Raw genomic sequence first — 17004 nt, forward strand, 5'->3', positions numbered from 1 at the left:
TTGGTGGAAGAGATCCTTTGCCATAATTTCTTATTTTTTCATAATTTTTTAAGTGAAATTCAAGTACAAATACGCTTTTAGGCGTGAATTACATCTCACACAAAGAGGAAAAAACCTTAGAGGTGAGGAATGTAAAGCTTATAGTGTTCTGGGAGGGCTAGAACCTGTGATCTTCGGGGTGTTTGGTGTGTGTAATAATAAGGGAATTATCAGACTCCTGACAGCAACACTTGAACTGAAATAGATGCAAATTAACTCAACATACACAGGCTAACAAGAAAGATTGCATTGATTTATTTCCCACTGAAGGCACCTTCTTTAGTCGGGTGAGTCGTGAAAACAGAAAGAAGTAAAAAAAACACCTGAAAATATAATTATCTCTCCACTCATTCCTCGGTAGTATAGTGGTGAGTATCCCCGCCTGTCACGCGGGAGACCGGGGTTCGATTCCCCGCCGGGGAGGTGCACTTTTTGTCTTCTTCCTGTTTCCGAGTATTAAGTGATACCTGAAGGCCAAAAGTTTTAAAATAGGTTCTATTTTAAATTCCAAAATCAATTCGTTTGATATATAGAGGCGATCAAAAATGAATTCAAATTTATCAACACTCATCGAATATCTCATGAACTAAAAGATTGCTCACAAGAGTAATCAAATCTACGTTTGCGATTCTTTAGGAATTTGCAACTGCCTTTTTATTAGACACTGCGCGAGAAATAATTTGCTTGGTGATTTGATGACCCACTTTGAATATTTATATAAATGTTAAAGTTAACACGTTGATTGACATTTGATTTATTACTGATTTGTGATTAACAGTTTAAGGGATAGCCGTTTAAGTGAAATCAACGGTTTATAGTTTTGACCCCACATTCGGTTTATAAGTACGTTTTCCTCGCTTACCTGTTGAACTGCTTGCTGAACCGCTTGTTTTTGTTTGATCAGGAAACAATTTGGTTGGATAATCCCACAGAAGTAAGTTATGTCGTTTACCAATTGAACTTTAAGTATTTTCATTGTAGCTCTCTTCTACGCAATTTTTATGAATCTTTCGTAATTTCTTGCGTATCACGTAATTACTTTTTTTTAGATCGAATGAAGACTTGCAGTCCAGCCAATTGATGAGGGTGAATCATTTTCCACGAAGCAATCTCTGCTACCAAATTCAACTTTCTGCGCTAGTGGACAAAAAAGTAACTACGTGATACGCAAGAAATTTCGAAAGATTCCTAACATTTGCGTGGAAGAGACCTAAAATGAAAATACTTAAAGTTCAATTGGTAAACGACATAACTTACTTCTGTGGCATTATCCAGCCAAACTGTTTCCCGATCAAAGAAAAACAAGCGGTTCAGTGAGCAATTCAACAGGTAAGCGAGGAAAACGTACTTATAAACCGAATGCGGGGTCAAAACTATTTTACGCATGGATCAAAGGATAATTATTTGACTTAAACGGTTATGCCTTAAACTATTAATCGCAAATCAATAATAAGTCAAATGTCCATCAATGTGTTAACTCTAATATTTAGTTCAATATTCAACGTAAGTTGTCAAATAACCAAGCAAATTATTTCTCACGCAATGTCTGATAAAAAGCCAGTTGCAAATTCGTTAAGAATCGCAAACTTAGATTTCATTACTCTTGTCACGAGTCTTAGTCCATGAAATATCCGACGAGTGCTGACAAACTTCAATTATTTTTTGATCGCCTCTATATATCAAACAAATTGATTCTGGAATTTAACTCCAGGTATTACTTAGTGTTCGGAAACAGAAGAAAGACAAAATAAAGCATCTCCCCGTCTTCCGCGTGACAGGCGGGGACACTCACCACTATACTACCGAGGAATTCGATATTTTAAGAAACTTTTAAAAATTTTAAAAAATTCGGTAGTTTAAAAATAGTTAACTATAAATATTTAAGTTACTGAGTGTGTGTGTTTAGTTTTTGGTGCGTGTGTGTTAATTTTTGTTTGAGGTGGGGTTCGATTCCCCAGCGAAGTTGGCGACTGGTGTCCCTCGTTTCTGGCGGTCGCAACCCTAAGGCCTTGCACTTTAGCCATGGGTTGGATCAGACGTGTGTTCGGCAGGCATTGCACCACCCTCAAGGGAGCCTGGCCGTCCGCCTTAAACACAAAAAAACTACCAAGGAATTCGATACTCGATAGGGGGAATCTGAATGAGTCGAGAGTAAATAATATTTTATTAACAGATGTTTTTTAGTTCTTTTTGTTTTCAAGACTCACCCGACTCAGTAAAGAAGGTGCCTTCAGTGGGTAATAAATCAATGTAGGTTTTCTTGTTAGCCTGTGTATGTTGCATTAATTTGCATCTATTTCACTCAAGCGTTGTTGTCAGGAGACTGATAATTTTCTTATTATTTTCTTATTATTTCTTATTATACATACACCAAACACGCTGAAGATCACAGGTTCTAGCCCTTCCAGAACACTATGACTTCATATTCCTCGCCTCTAAGGTTTTTTATGTAAGATGTAAATCACGCCTAAAAGTATATTTTTACTTGAAGTTCACTTCAAGGCAAGTAGCGCTTCCATTTAGAATGAGTTCAACAAAAGACGTAGGTTTTTTTATTATTGCTCAGCAAACTGTCCGCTGACCGTAACGTAACAAACTTCGGCTCATAATAATGCTGCTATCAAACCGCAGTAGACTAGAGGACACAGTGGTCAATCTTCTGCGCATGTGCAACCTTTGTACTAGATAGGTGGTGGCATGCTTTCAGGTTGTCAAAACTAAGTTGTCTCAAAGGAATTCTAAGCAACCACACAAGCCACTAAGTCGCGGTGTTTCCAAAGCGTAGAGCTTTTTCCTGCAGTGCTCACCAAAATACAAGACAATATGGATTCTATTTGATAAAGAGCTGAAAATGATATATCCTAAACTGCAAAAAATAATCACGATCTCCACATGACCCTTTACAGAGGAACGTAGCCTTATGTAGGCTGTATTTTACATATCTGCAGCAGGTATTGTTTTTATCATGTCGAGTTCAAAGTCTACTCAGTTTCTAAGCTCTTCGTCCGTGCAGTGGTCTGAAACTTTTGCAAACTTAGAAAAAAATATGAGATATATATCGTATGGTAATTTAGTCGCCATATATTCTTCTATAGAAAGTTTGACTTGCCGGTTCGTTAAGTTTTAGAAGATTTTTCCAAAAGTAAAACCAACCGGGCCTGTCCGGGAGTCAAACCAGGGACCTCTGGCACCCATAGCGAGAATCGTACCATTAGACCAACAGGCCGCACATAACTATGACAGACGAGAAGAGGGAATTTATCGTTGTCATAAAACCAGGTGGCAAATCACCTGTGCCACGACTTATCATGGAGAGACTAGCGTTATTGGCCCACTGATCAGAGTTGCACTACGGAGCATTTTGCAAGTCTCAGGGACAACTTCTTTAACTTAGGGTCCTTGGATATAAAAGGAGTGTACGGTAAGACAATACAAGTTGTTAGTCTGACGAAAAGTCAAAGATGATCACTGAAAATACCATATTCGCCATTTAAGAATTACAACAGCTTCGCTCTAGTGTGGAACCAGAGCTCAAACATAACCCCGGGCAGAAGGCTCTAGAGAAAGGAATAAGCCATTGCTATAAAAAGAAACTAGCAAACTCTAAGATCTTAGATTGGCCATCTGAGATTGTCAGGAGGTATGGTCGCAGCAAACAGCATTTTAAATTTTACCCACTAACGAGAAATGAGCCATAGAAGTTTTTTTTTATATTTGAGGTGGACGGCCAGGCTCTCCTAAGGGCGGTGCAATACCTGCCGACCGACGCGTCTAGTCCGACCCATGGCGGAGGTGCAATGCCTTAGGGTTGGGTCCACCACAAGCTGAGGGTCACCAGACACCAACTTCGTTGAGGAATTGAACTCACTCACACATAAAAGGATAATAATAAAATACTGATAATTATAGCCCCTAGCCAGCCAAGGGGTGGCTCACGAAAAAAACAAAACAATAATTATAGCCCCTAGCCAGCCAAGGGGTGGCACGCAAACAAAAAACAAAACAATAGTCATAATCAGACATTGAACGGGATGCTACAAAACAGAACGGTACAGGGGCCCCTGTGCAGTACACCACTAAAGGAGACCTAGCACAAGGGGCTACAAGGCGGACACAACAAAAACACACTCACTCAGAGGTGGAGGACAGTTGATATGGGAACAGTTAGATTGAGAACACTGGAGAGCTTTTAACAACGGAAGAAACGACACCACAGGCGCCCCACTGTCGGTGGAAGAAGCGCCGGCGTCTGTCTGACTTGAAGCGCTTGAACAGTATGGGAAGGTGGAACTTCAAGCGAGACTGGATGTTAGCCATCACCGCCAAAGCGTCAGGACGGGTGTTGCGGAAACGACAGTCGTTCCGGGATTTCCAGATGCAGAACTTTGAGAGGTTAAGCAGGTAGACAAAGATACGAGGAGTGGCAATCAGCTCGTCCGAGCTGCTGCCGAAAAGGACTTGACGGAGTGACAGGATAGGAGACATCGGGGAGAAGACAAACATAAGAGACTGGAGCCAGGACAGAATGCTTTGAGCAAGAGGACAATAGAAGAAAAGGTGCTCCTGTGTTTCCACCAGGGCACCGCAGAAGCAAGGAAGAGGGACTGGCGATCCAAAGGAGACCAGACGCTGGGCGGTGTACAGAACGCCGTACGCAATCTTCCAGTTAAGGTCGATTATCGAGCGGTCTATGCTGAAGAAGGACAGGGAGCGCCACGTGGCAGACCAATCAAAAGAGGGAAAAGTAGCGTTAAATTTATCCACACAATGCGGTTGAAACATGTTCTCAGAGAGCAAATACAGATAGCAAGACTTTGTGGACATGCCCGAGGCAGGGCTGCAGACGTGCCCACAAGAAGAAACAAATACAAGACAATTCTTGACCACGGAAAAAGAACCGTTAAGGCCACGCCAAGCTAGCAAAAGAGAACTGTGAAATGACGACAAGACCCTGGGGTCAAAAGAGAAGGGACGGGAAAAAACAACTAAAGGAGAAACTGACAAAAGAGAGAATGACACCAGAAACACAACGTAATACACCAGTCAGAGGGGGAGGAGACAAATCTCCTCACCTACTGACAAAGGAGAGCCCACACCTTATAACGGACATGCACAACAGAAAACCGACCGAAAAGAGGAGACTGTGTCACGGCAGAGCGGGCTACAAGTTCCCACTTGCCGGACGCCACATACCAAACCCGGGCGAGGGCCAGGGGAAGTTTGACTTGCTGGGTTAATAACATCTAAAAACTTTTCCAAAAGTATCGAAGATCGGGCCTGTCCGGGAGTCGAACCCGGGACCTCTCGCACCCTAAGCGAGAATCATGCCACTAGACCAACAGGCCGAACATATATGTGACAGACGAGAAAAGGGTATTAATTGTTGTCATAAAAGCAGGTGACAAATCAGTTGTGCCATGACTTATCATGGAGAACCATCCCACTAGACCAACAGGCCAGACATATTTAAAGTGAAAAGGGTATTTTATTATTGCTGTTATAAAAGCGAGTCGATAAACGCTTGTATCACGACTCTGACGTGGATAAGCTAGCGTAACTGGTCTTTTGATCAGAGTCGCAGTTAGGAGTATTTCTCACGTCTATTTGAGAACTTCTTTTAACTTAGGGGCCTAACGTTAGGTACAAGCATACGAGTGCATACGAGTGGTGTACAGTAAGTCCTAAAAACAAGTTGTTAATCTAACAAACAATCAAAGACGGTCACACAATTATGGTATTACCATAAGAGCCATTCAGTACCATTTACATCACACAAGAAGAGAAATGAGTCACTGTAATCACAAATCACCAAACCCAGATGAAGTATTTCACTTCTTGGTCAATCAATTCATTTTTCTGTTTCTACAACCTCACAAAAGCAACATGACTGCTGCCTCAAGATATTTATTAGCCCTTAACTCCCATGAGTGACCAAGACAGAGTTTCTTCTTACAATATCAATACAATGTCAAGCAGACAAGTGAGGAGAATAAAGAAATATATCAGTCAGGGAATTATTATTCGATCCAACGCCAAATTCTCAAAACTAGCATCATTACAAATGTATGGCGCACCTAAGGAGAATTATCAATGAAATCTTGGTAGTGAAAGGGTTAAGGCAAATATGTGACAAGTGAGGATCTACAGAAATGAATAAACCAAGGGAGGGGATGGATAACAAACATCTGAAGGGTCAGAGCCACTGACCCAGTTTTTTTCGTTGGAATAAAAGTAAAGTATTGATTAGGACTCTCTTGCTTCAAGAAGAGTTTTTCGAAAAAATTGTTTCTCACAGGGTTCGAACCGGCGTCCCTCCGCGTGTAAAGCGGAAGGAGGCATCCTTATAACTACTATAATATGGCCTGCACCGTATCGTTCTCAGTTTACCACACCCAAGTTCGAAAAAAAGCCAAAATAGCCGTTCTTCGGAAGTCTTTTGGATTTTCCTCCGTGATAATCAATGGATACGAGTATTAACAACCAAGAAATTGAATTAAGGTTGAGCGCAGGTTGTGTTCCAAGTTTGGTACCTTTGACAGATACAAAAAAGAAAATGAGAGCTCTCCTTGGAAAAAAGGCAAAAGTCAAGGGCGCTTGAAGAACAGGGACACGAAAACAAAATGAAAAATTAAGCATTAGATAATACGGTCGCCATAAGTTTTCTTAAAGGAAGTTTGACTTGACGGTTTCTTGACTTCTGGAAAGTTTTACCAAAAGTACAACCAGCCGGGCCTGTCCGGGAGTCAAACTCGGGGCGAGAACCATGCCTCTAGACCAACAGGCCGGACATAATAATGAAAGTTCACAAAAGGGTACAGTTAAAACCCGCAAGTAAGAACCTAAAAATTAAGAACCTATTAGCCTAAAATTTGCCATTTATACCCCCTATAAACAACAACCTATTTAGCCTAAGAAAATTAAAATAGGTTCTTATTTTCTAAAATCATATAGTACATTACAGGTACACTGAAATTATTTACTGTAATCATAATCGAAGAAAAACCAGATTGCCATTGCTGTAAAACGTGATTTTCTGAAGAAAAATTAGTGCAGAATATGTAGTTACAAAATATAGGACAATTACCAACTTGTTATACAGGTGTGTTTTTCTCCCAGAATAAGAACCTGTTGTAAGAAACTAAATAGACTAAAATTTTGTTAAGTACCATTTATATAAGAACCTGTTTAGACTAACTCCTAAAAATGTAGGTTCTTACTTGCGGGTTTTAACTGTATTCATTTTGTTATAGTAGCAGGTGGTGTAACACCTTTGCCATGGCTTATCATGGAGAGACTAGCGTTAGTGGCCTGTTGGTAAAATTCGCACTTTGGAGCATTTCCAAGTCTGAGTGACAACTTCTTTAACTTAGGGTTGTATCCTTGGTAATAAAAGGAGTGTACAGTAAGACTTAAAAACAAGCTTTTAATCCGATGAAGAATCAAAGATGATCACTGAAAATACCGTGATCGTTATTCAAGAATTACGGAAGCTTCGCTCTACGGTGGACCAGAATTCGAATATAACCTCGGACAGAAGGCTCTTAAGAAAGGAATGAGCCACTGTGATAAAGAAAAAAATATCAAGCTCCAACATTTTAGGTCGGCCATCCAAGATTGCCATGAGGTATCGTCGCAGAAAACGGAAAGTTTATCCAGCACCTGACAAGGTAGTATGAAAGAAGAGCTGCGCGAACCAACATTTACTTCAAGTAGAAAACCGCAAATAAGTCAGACCCGCCTCTAGCACTGAACAATCTCTTCGATGAAACAAGCTTCTCCATAAAGAGTTAGGGACCCTACATCACATAACTGAGAGACAAGTAATGACACCCAACCTTCAAGACATGGAAATGGGGGTATTCCTTTTTTAGCTCATGGTAACGATGTGACTTGATTTCTAACACGTAGCATATGAGCGCCAAAGCCATCTAGCAAATAAGTCAGACCACGCCTTTACCATCAATCTCACCAATGAAACAAGCTTCTCCGTTAGGATTTAGGATGCGTACATCACATAACTAACCGACATGTAATGACGCCCAGCCTATACAACATGCAAAATAGAGTATTCCATGCCAACGCCATCTAACACAACGGTTAAGGATTTGAAAATGAAATGCAAAATCACGTCCCCGGGTGGGATTCAACCACCAACCTTTCGGTTAACAAATGAATAAAGGCTGATAGTTTCGAAAGAAACTGTTTGGGGCTGCGTCGGTGGGAGTAACGAAATAATTTGGATATATCAACAAAGTTGAAATGGTAAATTGGCCACCGTAATGATTACAAAAGCTGACGTTTCGAGCGTTAGCCCTTCGTCGGAGCGAAACGTCACGGAAACGTCAGCTTTTGTAATCATTACGGTGGCCAATTTACCATTTCAACTTTGTTGATATATCCAAATTCTTTCGGTTAACAGCCGAACGCGCAGACTGATTGCGCCACGGAGACGACAGCTTATGTAATAAAGTAATGATCTGTTGGATGTAAAAAGTGCTTGAAACTTTCTAACGTCCAAAAATGACAAACACTAGTTGGTTAGACTGCTTTATGAGAAGTGTTAAGCAAACATGTATTAACAGAATTAGAAGAGTTTTATAACCTTGTTATGCCCCTCCACTAACTATGGTCTACCATTCCTTGGTTTCTTTCTTTTTTTTTTTTTTTTTTTTTGTTATCCACTCTATAAAGTTCTTGAATGTTTGGCTAGTTCTATCTTTAAAATTAGCTGCACTTTGACACCAAAAGTTTCATCTGATACAGCAAATTATTGCATAGTGATCAACGGAGGCGCCGTAGCTCAGATGATTAGAGCGCCAGTCAAGTAAACAGGAGGTTATGGGTTCAACTCCCATCGGTGCCTTTTGTTTTATCTCCTTTTTTATTTGCATATAGTACACTTTCGTAGTTTCTCTCATTGCCTGCGTTTAAGTGTACTTAGCATCCGGTGAGGGTTCTAGAAGCGTTCTTGTTCAAGCCGCTTGGATCTTGTAAGTATTTCGAAGTTCTGTTGTTTGGCCGGATAAGTGAGTACCTGCCAGGAGGGAAAGCTTGCACTCTATTGGTTGTTTCTTGGTTCTCGGTCACCCATCCCCTTCTTTGGATTGTGTGTTGGGTCCGATTTTGGCTGTCTGTTGAGAGTGTTGGGCGTTACCCTTCCCCATTTTTTCGTCATGGTCGTGTCCTTTCAAAGGACAATCGACATTTGTTGTGAGGGACTTCCCGCGGGGTCGTCCCCCTCTGACGTTGTAAATTGGATCTTGGAATCCTTCGATCGCGAGTCCTAACATGGGATCGCTGCAATCCAAGAGTACCCTGGCCGAGTCGCCAGGGTCACGTTTGTTAAAGGTGGCGAAGCCGCTGAGGCTTTCTTCGAGGAGCAAGGGGTTGTTATACTCAATGGAGTTGAGTATAAGAGGTGGTTCAGCCCCCTCCTCCTCCGCCTCAAGTTAGCACTGTGATTGTGTCTTAGTTCCCGTGCGAGGGATCAAATAAGGTGGTACCGAACGCACTTTCAGGCTATAGAGAAGTAAAGGGTGTGAGATACCAGCTCTGACCTGGTAAGCCCTCATTGTCAACTGGATCGCGCGTAGTGCAAATGATTGTTAATAAGGAGATCCCGCGCTTTGTAGCCACTCGAGGTGCCCGCTGTAAGGTGTGGTATAGGGGCCAGCCCCTACAATGCGACATTTGTCGCAAGATTGGCCATCGTTCTTTCAATTATCCAGCTAAATGAAAGTGTCTTAGGTGTTTTCAGGCTGGACACTTGGCATGCGTCTGCCCCAACCCGTGGAGGGCTCCTCCGGTGGTTGAGGTTCCAGAGGTCAACCTTCCTCTGGTTACGGCCCGGAGTGAAGTAGCGGACGGACGTGTGGAGGCCCACCCCGCAAACAGTACAGCCGCTGTAGAGGGTGACGGTGAAGAAGACAAGAATGTGGAGGCCTCCGGCCTCGAATCCACAATGGATGAAGGTTGTGAACGGGAGGGAAAAGTAGACGAGAACGTGGAAAGCTGTGAGGTTGATATTGGTGAAGAAAGTTGTGAGGAGGACTATTCTGATTCCGAGGCGAGCGACGAAAGGTTCGCCTCACTAGATGTGGTTGACGAGGGTTCTTCTGTAAATAAGCAAAGTAATAGTATTGTAGCGTCAAATAGTAACGTAGAAGCAGCTGCGGCTGTCGCTGGGGTAATCAACAATAGTCCTCTAAACAAAGTAAATAGTAATGTAGTGATAAACAATAGTTCAACTAACGAAGTAAATAAGAATGTACTCTCCAAGTGGGTAATACAAAGCAACGCGGCGATAGCTGAGGCTAGTAAATGCCACGCGCGAGAGGATATCCTGGCGCCCTCCACACAACCAGCAGCTGGTAAACGGTCCGCCACAAAGAAAAATAGAAGTACGCCTTACCGATTCTGGCATAGCAATGATGGCTAGTGTCTCTTCTCCCCTTGTCAGTCCGAGTGTTCTAGAGTTATCCGGTAATGATGGCTTGTGGTTCTTCTCTTCTTGCGTCGGTTGGAGTGCGTGTATTCTAGAGTGAGTATGTTTACTCACTCTAGAATACAAATACTATGTTTAATTTTTGGCGTGAGTGTGCTAATGTTTTAGAGGTGGGGTTCGATTCCTCAACGAAGTTGGCGTCTGGTGACCCTCTTGTTTATTGGTGAACCCAACCCCAAGGTATTGCACTCCCCGCCTTGGGTTGGATCAGACGGTTCGTTCGGCAGGCATTGCACCGCCCTCACGGTAGCCTGGCCGTTCACCTTAAACACAAAAAACTTTCGTAGTTTGTCTCATTGCCTGCGTTTAAGTGTACTGGTAGCAAGAGGTGATTAGTAAACAACAACGAACGAAAGAGAGCATATGTCTTCAGAAACAACCAGAACCAATAACACTCCAAATCGAGTAAAATAAGCGCCATCTGTCTGAATGTTCTCAAGCATAAGTTAACATGATAATAGTAGAATATAGCTCAACCAAAGAAAACTTGATCGCTGGTCGAAAGCTCATGTGTGGGCTCATGTGGGCTCAGCGATGACCCAGCGCAACCATGGTAGCCCTATGGCTCATTGAACACGTTCACGCAAAATTCGAGACAATCTCATTGAAGAAATATTCTAGTTGTTCTAGGCTTGTCTTACGCGACAAAAGATGACGTAATGTGTTTTTGACGTAATGTGTCATCAGAGTTTGTTCAATGTTTGTCATCAGGGCTCTGATGACTTAGTTGGTGGTTCTGGCGCTTTGTTTACACATGGTTTTGTGTGCTTCAGATTGAAAATCTCTCCGTCAAAGTTCTATTTGCTTCGATTTCCTGGGCTTAAACGCAAGTATGTCTGATAGTGACGATCAGATATCATCTTCGGCATCTATGATTTCAAGCGATGACCAGATAAGTGGTAAAGATGTGACTTGATTTCTAGCACGAAGCATGTGAGCGCCAAAGGTAATGATAGGTTGGGTGTAAAAACTGCTTGAAGATCCCTAACGTCCAAAATCGACAAACACCAGTTCATTACCCTTCTTTATGAGAAGCGTTTGGCAAACATGTATTACCATGATTAGAACAGTTTTATAACATAACCTTACTATGTACATTTACCATTCCTTTCTTTCTTTTTTTTTTTTTTTTTTTGTTATACGCGCAATAAAGTTTATCTATGTTTGGCCAGTTCTATCTTTAAAATTAGCCCAACTTTAACGCCAAATTAGAACAACGGAGGCGCCGTAGCTCAGATGGTTAGAACGCCTGTCTAGTAAACAGGAGGTCATAGGTTCAACTCCCATCGGTGCCTTTTGTGTTATCACTTTTTTATTTGCATCTAGTACACTTTCGTAATTTCTCTCATTGCCTGCGTTTAAGCGTACTGGTAGCAAGAGGTGGTTCCTAAACAACAACAACCGAAAGAGAGCATACGTCCTTTGAAACAACCAGGAAATCATTAACACTCCAAATCGAGTTAAATAAGTGGCACCTGTCTGGATGTTCTCAAGCACAAGTCAACATGATAATGAGAGAATGTAGTTCAACCAAAGAAAACCTGATTCCCCAAGGGAACTCAGAACTTTTTATTGTCGAAAGCTCATGTTTAGACCAAAAAACGTCTTTCTTTATCTCATTACTAAGCTCAGATTTTATAATCTTTGTTAATCTTTTTACACACATGACCCTTTCAACATTGCTGATACTAGCAGTATGCAGAACGCGTGTCACATGTGGGCTCACTGATGACCCAGCGCAACCATGGTATCCCTGTGGCTCAGTGGTAGAGTCTGAAGGTAATGTGTTTTCTTGATTGTTTAAGAACCTTTAGTGCTCTGTTCTATGACTTTTATCGATCCAAATGGAGTCCATCTCCAGTCAAAACCCAGAAAGGGCTCCTTTTAAAGCCTAATCACAGCCGTTCCAGAAAAAAACGTGTATAATAGCCAGAAACTAATCACGCAAAACAAAATGGTTCATGAATCATATTTAATTCATATTTGTGATAACCACTACACTACAGAAACCACCCTGGAAAAAGATTATAAAGTCATAGGCTCTATTACGCATTATGATCCAACATAAATTTTTGCTCGCCAGCGATCGGTCAAAACGCATCACTTGTCCAAATATCCCCCCGAGTAAATCTGGGGGACACCAGAGGATATACACCAAGTGACGTCCAATACGGAGAAATCTGCGCTTAAAATGTTACTCGACGTAAGAAACATGAGAAATATTTGAAGGACACTAAACACAATAGCCTCCATTTGGCACGAAAATATGCTCGTATATTTGACCTTGGACATTATCTGTTCCTCGAAGCTCACAGTTTTCCTCGAGCTTCGCTCTCGAACAATTCTTCGCGTCTCGGAACAGATAATTACCGCGGATAGATATCCCACCATATTTTCGCATATCTGCAGCATATCTTGTATTTATCGAGTCGAGTTCAAGGTCTGCTCATTTTCCAAGCCCTTCGTCCGTGTAGTGTTCTCAAACTTTTGCAAACTTAAAAAGAAAAAAATTGAGAAATATATCATATGGTAGTTTAGTCGCCATAAATTCTTCTTAGGGAAGTTCGACTTCCCTAAGAAGATTTTTCCAAAAATACCGCCCCGCGGGCCTGTCCGGGAGTCGAACCCGGGACCTCTCGCACCCAAAGCGAGAATCATGCCACTAGACCAACAGGCCGGACGTGTCTGAGAAGAGGATATTAATCGTTGTCATAAAAGCAGGCGGTAATTCACCTCTGCCAAAGTTATCATGGAGAGACTAGCGTTACTGGCCCATTGATCAGTAACGCACTTCGGAGCTTTTTTCAAGTCTGAATGACAACTTCCTTTAACTTAGGGTCGCATTTTTGGGTATAAAAGGAGTGTACAGTAAGACTTAAAAATGAGCTGTTAATCTGACGAAGAATCAATGATCACTGAAAATACCAAAATCGCTATTCAAGAATTACAGCACCTTCGTTCTACTGTGGAACCAGAGCTCGAATATACCCTCGGCCAGAGGGCTCTTAAGAAAGGAATGAGCCATTGCTATAAAAAAAAAAAAACTACCAAACTCTAAGATCACGTAACTGACCGACATGTAATGACGCCCAGCCTATAAAACATGCAAAATAGGATATTCCAAGCTACTTTGTTTTTTTAAAGTGCCTATGAAGTATAAATTTTTTTGCATAATTTTGTAGCTTATTATGTTCTTATTAAGGAATGACAAAAGAAATTTCAAGAAAAGAAATTTAAATCGGCTTTTTGGCGGCTCGAGGTCCCTAAATTAGACGTTATCAGTGTCTCCGAAAATTAACATTACTTCACATTTGTCATCAGAGCCAAACTCGTTATCAGTGTCTTTGAAAATTCACGGATCACGTCTAAATCAAAATATTCGTTCACGTTGACATGAAAAGAGCTTATCATCTTTTATCACGATTCACAAATAAAAAAAATCTAATCGCAATTCACAAGGAAAAAAATCTAATCACACTTCGCGCAAAAAGTATTGGGGACTCTTAGGGCAGGGACAAACATCTGAAGTGTATTACATAAGAGAATATCTCCTCTCAGCTACTTTTTTGTGTGGAAATAAAATTAAGCCTCGGGCCGTCCTTGCCTTTGCTCAAGGTTTTCTAAAAAAAAAATGTTTCTTGCAGGGCTCGAACCTGCGACCTTCCGCGTGTGAGGCGGATGTGATAACCATTACACTACAGAAACCAGATACTTACCTACTATCAAAAAATTTCAACGTATTTTAATATGGCCTGTTCATTATAGTAGCTCATCAACGCAAACGTTACCTTTGGTTCCAAACAGATCCTCCAACTGATCATTTGTGCTACGGGAGAGACCATTGGAAGCCTCCATGCCAACAAAACGGAACTTAATCTTGGAAATCTAAATTATATGTTATGAATAGTTCATATTAGGGCCCATAAGTCTAGGCACAAATTTTGCTATGTCCACTAGCGCGTTGAATTTGGTAGCAGAGATTGCTTCGCGGAAAATGGCTCACCCTCATCAATCGGCTGGACTGCAAGTCTTTATTCGATCTAAAAAAAAGGAATTGTGTGATACGCAAGAAATTTCGAAAGATTCATGACAATTGCGTGGAAGAGAACTAAAATGAAAATACTTAAAGTTCAATTGGTAAACGACATGACTTATTTCTGTGGCATTATCCAACCAAATTGTTCCCTGATCAAAGAAAAACAAGCGATTCAGCAAGCAGTTCAACAGGTAAGCGAGGAAAACGTACTTATAAACCGAGTGTTAATCGCAAATCAATAATAAATCAAATTTCAAACAAAATGTTAACTTTAACATTTAGTTCAATATTCAAAGTGGGTTATCAAATCACCAAGCAAATTATTTCTCGCGCAATGTGTAATAAAAGGGCAGTTGCAAATTCGTCAAGAATCGCAAACTTAGATTTGATTACTGTTGTCAGCAATCTTTTTGTCCATGAAATATTCCACGAGTGCTGACAAATTTGAATTCATTTTTGATCGCCTCCAGATATCAAACGAATTGATTTTGGAATTTAACTTAAAAGAACCCATTTTAATACTTTTGGCCTCCAGGTATCACTTAGAACTGGGAAACAGGAAGAACACAAAAAGTGCATCTCCTCGGCAGCGAATCGAATCCCGGTCTCCCGCGTAACAGGCGGGGATACCCACCACTATAATGGGAATTCGATACTCGATAGGTGAAATTTGAATGGGTGGAGAGTAAATAATATTTTATTAACAGGTTTTTTTTTTAGTTCTTTCTGTTTTCAAGACTCACCCGATTAAAGAAGGCGCCTTCAGCAAGAAATAATTCAATGTAGGCTTTCTTGTTAGCCTGTGTATGTTGCATTAATTTGCATCTTTTTCAGTCCAAGTGTTGTCGTCAGGAGTCTGATAATTCCCTTATTATCACATACACTAAAACACTGAAACAGGTTCTCGCCCTTCCAGAACACTATAAGCTTTATATTCCTTGCCTCTAAGGGTTTTTCCTCTTTATGTAGGATGTAATTCACGCCTAAAACTGTATTTTTACTTGAAGTCCACTTAAAGGTAATTAGCGCTTCCATTTAGAATGAGTTTAACAAAAGACGTAGGTTTTTTTATTATAGCTCAGCAACCTGACCGCTGACCGTAACGTAACAAACTTCGGTCGGCTCCCAATAATGCTGCAATCAAACCAGAGTAGACTAGAGGACACAGTGGTCAATCTTCTGCGCGTGTGCAACCTTTGTAGTAGATAGGTGGTAGCGTGTTTCAGGCTGTCACAACCTAGTTGTCTCAAAGGAATTCTAAGCAACCACGCAAGTCACTAAGTCGTAGTGTTTCCAAAGCGTAGAACTTTTTCCTGCAGAGCTAAAAAAGTACAGGACAATATGGATTCTATTTGTTGAAGAGCTGAGAAATGATATATCCTAATCCGTAAAAAATAATCCACGAATCTCCACATGACCCTTTACAGAGGAATGTAGCCTAATGTAGGCTGCTTTTTACACATCTGCAGCAGATATTGCATTTATCATGTCCAGTTCAAAGTCTACTCAGTTTCTAAGCTCTTCGTCCGTGTAGTGATCGCAAACTTTTGCAAACTTAGAAAAAAAAATTAGATGTATATCGTAAGGTAATTTAGTCGCCATAAATTTTTCTAAGGAAAGTTTGACTTGCCGGTCCGTTAAGTTTTAGAAGATTTTTCCAAAAGTAAAACCAACCGGGCCTGTCCGGGAGTCAAACCAGGGACCTCTCGCACCCATAGCGAGAATCGCGCCATTAGACCAACAGGCCGGACATAACTATGACAGACAAGAAGAGGGAATTTATCGTTGTCATAAAAGCAGGTGGCAAATCACCTGTGCCACGACTTATCATGGAGAGACTAGTGTTATTGGCCCATTGATCAGAGTTGCACTTCGTAGCATTTTGCAAGTCTCAATGACAACTTCTTTAACTTAGGGTTCTTGGATATAAAAGGAGTGTACAGTAAGACAATACAAGTTGTTAGTGTGACGAAGAATGAAAGATGATCATTGAAAATTTAACAATTGGTTCATGCTTTAGCGTGCACTATCGAGTTATGGAGCACGCGGGAAGTTTGGAGAGCACGAAAGAAGCCTAAGAGTTGCCCGAGGCGATAGCCGAGGGAAACTCTAGCTTCTTGAGTGCTCTCCAAACTTCCCACGTGCTCCATAACTCGATAGTGCACAGCTGAAAGCATGAACCAATTGTTTTAGAACATAGCCGGTGGAATTCTGCATCAAATCCGACGCGAAAAACGGACAACAATATCAGTTGAAGCGAATCGTGACGGCGCTGTTTCCGAGTCTCCTTTTCCTTTGTTTTTCTCTCTTTCTGCCTCATTTAAGAGCTCTAGCCCAAGGGAAAAGGTCGAAACATTGTCTTCGTTTTCGGACTAGTAGGCCGAGTTTCTGTTTGTATCCATTATCGTCGCGAAATATATTATTT

General features: G+C 41.2%; 4 non-coding genes across 4 annotated transcripts; 1 reads left to right on the plus strand and 3 right to left on the minus strand.

The window, feature by feature from the left end:
• The first annotated feature begins 390 nt into the window (after nt 1-390).
• Trnad-guc (transfer RNA aspartic acid (anticodon GUC)) lies at nt 391-462 on the plus strand. The gene has a single exon. It is a non-coding gene; the product is annotated as a tRNA-Asp (tRNA).
• A 4850-nt stretch (nt 463-5312) lies between these two features.
• On the minus strand, nt 5313-5384 carry Trnap-agg (transfer RNA proline (anticodon AGG)). The gene has a single exon. It is a non-coding gene; the product is annotated as a tRNA-Pro (tRNA).
• A 7764-nt stretch (nt 5385-13148) lies between these two features.
• Trnap-ugg (transfer RNA proline (anticodon UGG)) lies at nt 13149-13220 on the minus strand. The gene has a single exon. It is a non-coding gene; the product is annotated as a tRNA-Pro (tRNA).
• A 955-nt stretch (nt 13221-14175) lies between these two features.
• Nucleotides 14176-14248, minus strand: Trnav-cac (transfer RNA valine (anticodon CAC)). Its single transcript has one exon. It is a non-coding gene; the product is annotated as a tRNA-Val (tRNA).
• Nucleotides 14249-17004: the final 2756 nt, after the last annotated feature.

This window comes from Stylophora pistillata, chromosome 9 (assembly GCF_964205215.1).
Source record: "Stylophora pistillata chromosome 9, jaStyPist1.2, whole genome shotgun sequence".
In the NCBI taxonomy this organism is placed as follows: domain Eukaryota; kingdom Metazoa; phylum Cnidaria; class Anthozoa; order Scleractinia; family Pocilloporidae; genus Stylophora; species Stylophora pistillata.